Source organism: Urocitellus parryii, unplaced genomic scaffold (assembly GCF_045843805.1).
Source record: "Urocitellus parryii isolate mUroPar1 unplaced genomic scaffold, mUroPar1.hap1 Scaffold_3535, whole genome shotgun sequence".
Classification (NCBI taxonomy): domain Eukaryota; kingdom Metazoa; phylum Chordata; class Mammalia; order Rodentia; family Sciuridae; genus Urocitellus; species Urocitellus parryii.
In genome coordinates, this window is record NW_027553198.1 from 10,805 (window position 1) to 16,922 (window position 6,118).

General features: G+C 40.8%; 1 long non-coding RNA gene across 1 annotated transcript; it reads left to right on the forward strand.

Moving 5' to 3' along the window:
- Positions 1–246: 246 nt before the first annotated feature.
- On the forward strand, positions 247–5,190 carry LOC144252016 (uncharacterized). Its single transcript, XR_013342861.1, has 3 exons — positions 247–308; positions 2,858–2,925; positions 4,618–5,190. It is a non-coding gene; the product is annotated as an uncharacterized LOC144252016 (long non-coding RNA).
- Positions 5,191–6,118: the final 928 nt, after the last annotated feature.

Sequence of the window (6,118 nt, forward strand, 5' to 3'; positions counted from 1 at the left end):
CGGCCGGTCGAAATAATAAGCTTGCTTTAATTTGATTTTAATTGGAGTCAGTGGTCTTTTCTTGCGTCCTGGTCTAACATTTTGGAGTTCCCCAGCGAGATGACCCTGCCCGGCCAGACCACAAGAGCAGACTGCTGGAAATTCTGAAGCTGGCCTTCGCTCCAGGGCTCCGGGCTGGAGAGCCACTCTAGGGGGTGCGCAACTTGAGACGTTCCAAGGCCTCGGAGTGAGCCTTCGGTCCCGGAGCACTGCAGTGAACTGCCGCACTAAAACAATTAGCAAGCACCTGGGGGAGGAGGCCTCCATAGGTAAGTGGCGCCTTTATAACATCTGGTATCCGGTTAAGGGAGATCTCTTCTGATGACAGAGAGGTGGCCTGGCGAGGCTCACATATACTCCTGTCCGGACAGTAACGAGAAATCGTTCTGTCTTCTGTTCTGTTCTGTAGGGAATTCCTCTGGAAGGGTAGAGAGGTGCCGACGGGCACGCACGCACTCCTACCCCGGAGCTTTGGCAAGACGTTGCATTGCTCTTCTGTTCTGTTTCGGCGCCGGGTTTCTGTTTTCTTGTATTTTGTTCTGTGTTCTATATGTTTTTGTTTGTTTGTTTTGTGCGTTTTGTTGTGTGATTTCTGTGGTAAAAACTTAAGGATATTGGATGTGAAAATGGGTAATAAAGCAAGTCAGCCTGACACCCCTTTGGACTGTGTTTTAAGGAACTGCGATGAACTTTACCCCCCTTTGTTAAGCAGGAGGAGAGAAGCCCCTAGCTGGCTGCTTGAAGCACCTCCAGTGCAGAGGGCAATGCCTGCTGGGGACCTAAGAACTGAGTATCTCCCAGGTTAACAAGTGAACCTCCTTTAAAACCCCTTGTCCCTCCAGATCAAGAGAGTCCCCTGTGTTTCTCCTTTGTTAGCAAAGCAATAAACCTCCCTTTTTCTTTTTCTCAAAACCCTGTCCTCATTATTAAATTGGCATTAATTGGCTCTAAGGTCAGGAATCGAACTTTCAGTTACAAATTTTGATATCACCGCCCCCCGCCCCGGAACTTTTTGAGAACTGACTACTGAAATGTTAAGAGATGGAGTGTGCTTGAGGTGGAATCCTGTATGTAAAAGGAGGGACTGAGGGACTCCCAGCAGCTGCCGAAGCTCTGTTGCTTCGGGGATTCCCTCCTTCCTTCCCTGTACTGTAAGGATTATGCCACCTCTGTCTTCTTGAAAAGAGAAAAAGAAAAAGGAGACACTTAATGCAGTAAAGTCGCCATGGAGACCCTTGATTTTATATTTCAGGTTGCCCCTCTGTGAAAATATCTGGTCCCCTTGTGGGGACATCTATGGTGCCACTGGTGTAGGAGATTTTTCTCTTATCTGCTCTGTTTTAAAAGGTTTCTGTCTGTCAGCCATAGTCTGGAGCTCCTCTCTGTCTGTCCTGTGTCTTTGTTTCTGACCCTTTAAGACATGTGCAATAGTGTGTTGATATTATAAATTGTTTCTTGGGAATGATCTTGGCTGAATGTGTGTCTAAAAGATGATGTTTTATTGTAACAATGTGGTATCTGAATGGGTTTTTGATGCATTGCACAGTGCTGCAGTTAAAAGTTGGGTTTAGGTAATTGTTTAGTTTATGATTTCAGATAATTCATGCCAGAGAACTTAAATACTTAGGATGGAATAGTAAATCATAGTATGGTATCTGTTGACAAAACAAGATGTAAAGATATAAAATTTTGTGAATTGTATCTTAAACTTGTATCATAATTTTCAACATTCGAACCTGAAAATTATGACTTATAGTTAAAATGCCTTAGGCCTGAGGTGTCTGCTCAGAATAGCAGTTTTTCCCTGCTCCTTCCAGACCTCAGCCAGGACTTATGTTGAAGTGCAAATGAAAGAAGCCTGCAAGCTCAGTAGGAGACTGATCTGAGACCTAAGGAAAAAAAAGTAAATTGTATGGTATTTACTAATTACTGGCCAGTCATTTTTACTAGGACTCTTGTTTTTTTTTCCTTAGATTCTGTATTTTTTTTGAGCTCATGATTTTGACCCTATAGACCTAGGTTAATGTTTTTCTGATCAGTCCTATCTTTGACCAACTGTGGAGTTTTTGAAACATTGCAATGGAGATTTCACCTGCGAAAAGCTACTAAGGCCTTTACTATTGTTATGTGTGCACACTTTTGTTATGTGTTATATGTCTATATATACATATGTCCGTATATCATATATATGATATACAAATTAACATATATAAGGAGCGCTCATAAAAACAAATTAAAAAAATGGATCCAAAGATCTTTAATTCATGTGATTTAAATGGTTCAATTTAAATTGGATAAACAGATAAAAATAAATGTCTTTAAATTTAAGCTTACAAGTTTTCCTAGGTGTTAAAAAAAACTCATAAAATATTAATGTTTATACAATGTCTAAAATGCCTTGGTTCTAGGACTTTTCCTTCAACAAAAAATGGTTTACACTGTTCAATACATTTGTCTAATATTTTGATAAATAAGTAAAGTAAATTTGATATGGGATTATTCATTCATGAGTACTTTTGTTAGATATCTGATTGATTTACTACGGTCTGTATAAGTTTGTACTAAAGTCTGTATAAGATTGTAAAAGTCAGTCATGTGTTAAAGAGACAAAAATTTCTTAAAACATTAGTTTACCCATAACATTGTGTTTATTAAGTTTTATTTTTTTCTGGAGCAAGCAACCATAAAAATTAAATAACTGGTTAAATAAGAACTGTTATTTTAGAGCACTGTACTGCCATTTCTTTAAAAGTTAAACTTGGTTAATGTAGAAACATCAATGTAATTGTGATGCTATTAATGTGCTCATATTTTCCAGGTATACAAGTCTGTAAGGTAGAAACTTTGAAAGAGCATTATATCAAGCTGGTGTTCAGAAGTTGTATGGTAAAAAATATATTGGGGATTTATTTACCTGTTATCAATAAGATATGTAAAGTTTTGTTACTTCTTACATTGGGGAACAATTTAAATGTATTCTTAAGTTAATGAGAGCCTAATCTATGTAAAGGTTAAAAACTTTCAGCCTTTCTTTAATTTCATGTTTTAAATGTGATATCATATGGTGTTAGCTAATGTTCATGTGACTTCAAACAATTTATGTAAACTTTGTAAAATGATAATTAAAAATACAAAGATCAGCTTTAGAACTAAAACACTTAAGATTTATAAAGAGCCCTGCCTTACCTGAGATGAGGCTCTGTGTCCCATCTTACTACATGTGAGAATGACTATGAAAACAGTAGGCCAGATTTTAGTTCATTTAAAGTTATGTTCAAAAGTTTGTTTTTTTCTGTCAAGATTACTAGGATCTCAAACAGGGGATATAATGTATAACTCAGCCAAAAATTCAGGGTAGCTGTTACACAAACTAACTGTTTTTACTCTTGTTAATTTTATTTTGTAATTTCCTTATAAGTGATCTAAAGATTCCCTGTTAGTGTTTTACAGAAGTGTTGCTTTAAGAACACAACGTGGGTTAGTTCGAGATAATAAGCCATCACCTACAAGACAGATAGGATAATACAGATCCCAATTAATAAAAAGATGAATAATTATAAAGTTATAGACATTAAAGCCCAGCACTCTTAATATAAGGCTGTTAAAATTTATTTGCTGGATGTTTAAGATTAAGTTTTTAAATTAAAGTTAAATTAAAGGGGCCAGAAAAACCAATATTTGGCTCTTGCCCTCTGAGTCAGTCTGAATCCAGGGAACAGGGGACTTCTCTAAAGAGCTTTGCAACTCTGGGCCACATAACCTCCCAATCAGGGAGACTAATGAGACCACTGGAGAACAGAAAGCCAATCAGTGCATTTGCTATGAAGAGGAGAGTCATCAGAGAAGGGAGACATCCCTGGTGCTTCCGAGGGAAGCCACATGGTCAAGCAAGACCTAGACCCATCCTAGCGCAAATGGCACTAGCAGAACTGAGAAGTTTCCCCAGGAATGACTCCCATAAAAGCTAAGCTGACTCTTAACTTTAGATAGAAAGAAAAGTCAGTTTGACTGCTTCATCTTAAACACTTAGCAAAGACATTAAAACCAAAATACAGCCATTCCTGGGCATTTTAAATAATAATAATAATAATAATAATAATAATAATAATAATATTTTAAGGTATACACTTTATGTTAGCCTTCCAAAATAAGTAAGACTGGAGGCTACAAAGAAGGATTCTCAGACTGAAATGCCTGATAACTATAGAAAGAGACTATCAAGAGGAGCTGCCAGAGACAGAAGTTTTTTTTTTGTTTAAGGCCTACAGATATTCCTAACCTACTCAGGTAGGCTTCGGGTTTGCTAGTATGATTATCCAGCCCTGAGTAACAGAATTAAAGGTTTCTCTATTAGACACAGAGCTCATACTAGTAAAAGAATTTTGCAAGATCAGATGACATTAAATTATTAAACTGTATCTTATGGGGAGGGACAACTGTAACACTAAAAGTTAAATGTTATGCTTACAATCCTGATAACTGGGAATGTTAAAGCCTGGTGAGGGAACTTCTATACAGTGACACATTCCAGCTGCTGCAACATTTATTCAATACTCATAGTTTTTGTTTCTCTCATAGAAGCACCATCCCCAGATGACTTTACAACCTGTTCTTCCCCAACCAGACTTCAAACCGAACTGACTTCTAAAAGGCAACTCATGTCCCTCACGCCGTGCCCCCTCATGTCACCCTCTCTCAGCTCAGAAGAAGCCAAAATGAGTGACGCCTCTCTTCTTACAACAATGGAGCCAAAAATAAAAAGATTATCAATATAAGTAATTAATTAAGTCAGGTAAAATCAGGGAGACCGGTTTTGGGTGAGTTCTAAAAATTTAGAGACTGTTACCTGAGGGATTAAAATTCCCACAGTGCTCTTCCCCTACCCTATCAAAGATTTGAAAGGGACACATCAGAAAAGGGGGGAATGATATACCTAGCCTAGTTATCTCATTAGATTAGAAGCCAGCTTGTCACAAGTTATGAAGGATTCATTTCTGTTTTCTGTAAAAATATCAGGATGTCTGTATGGCCTGGCCATTAGTTGATGTTGTAAACCTACTTGGAATGCCTGCCCGTGCCCTGAACTCACCCAGGTCCGGTTTCCCCTGACCAGATAACAACCCTTTCCTAAACCTTAGTGACGCCTCATAAATTCTGGCCTTCCCTGGCCGGACAATGACCCTCTCTGAGTCTCTAAGATCTCCATAAATTCTGATGCCGGGGCCAGCAAAATGTAAACTTGTGTTATGCTCCTCAGAGTGTTGTTGTCTGTAACCCCCGCTTTGTGTAACTTTTTGGGCTATAAAACTGGGCCACAAAGAAGCCTCGCTGCTGTCTTGTTCCCGCTGTTTTGGGAGGGAAAGGCAGCCCGGCCGGTCGAAATAATAAGCTTGCTTTAATTTGATTTTAATTGGAGTCAGTGGTCTTTTCTTGCGTCCTGGTCTAACACCAGGGTCCCCAAGCTGTGACGACCTCCTCAGACATGAGGCACACAGAGGACCCAGCGTCCCTGAGCTGGGAGTATCTCCTCAGACCCCACACACACTGAGGACCCAGCGTCCCGACCTGGGAGTATCTCCTCAGACCCGAGGCACACACGGAGGACCTAGCGTCCCGACCTGGGAGAACCTCCTCAGACCTGACACACACAGAGGACCCAGCGTCCTGACCTGGGAGTATCTCCTCAGCCCTGACACACACGGAGGACCCAGCTGCCTCGAGCTAGGAGGACCTCCTCAGAGCCAAAGCAGGTCTGAGAAGGAGCTCCACATTCCCACACACGTGACCCATAGTACCCTCAAGCTGGGTGTATCCCGGAGGCCCGTCTGCCGCTCCCTGGTGGTTGACCCAGCATGCTGGCAGCTTTTCCTGAGACAAGAGCTCTAGTCCTCACCCTGAAGAAGGGAAGACAAAGATGGAACCATGAGCCACTGTCCCCTGCTGACCCCGCCCAGTGCGAGACTCTGCTCATACACTGGACATCACTCCCTCATGGCCACGCCCAGTGCCAGACTCTGCTCATGTGCACAGACACCACTCCCTGATGGCCACGCCTAGTGCAGGCTTCTGCTAACCTGCA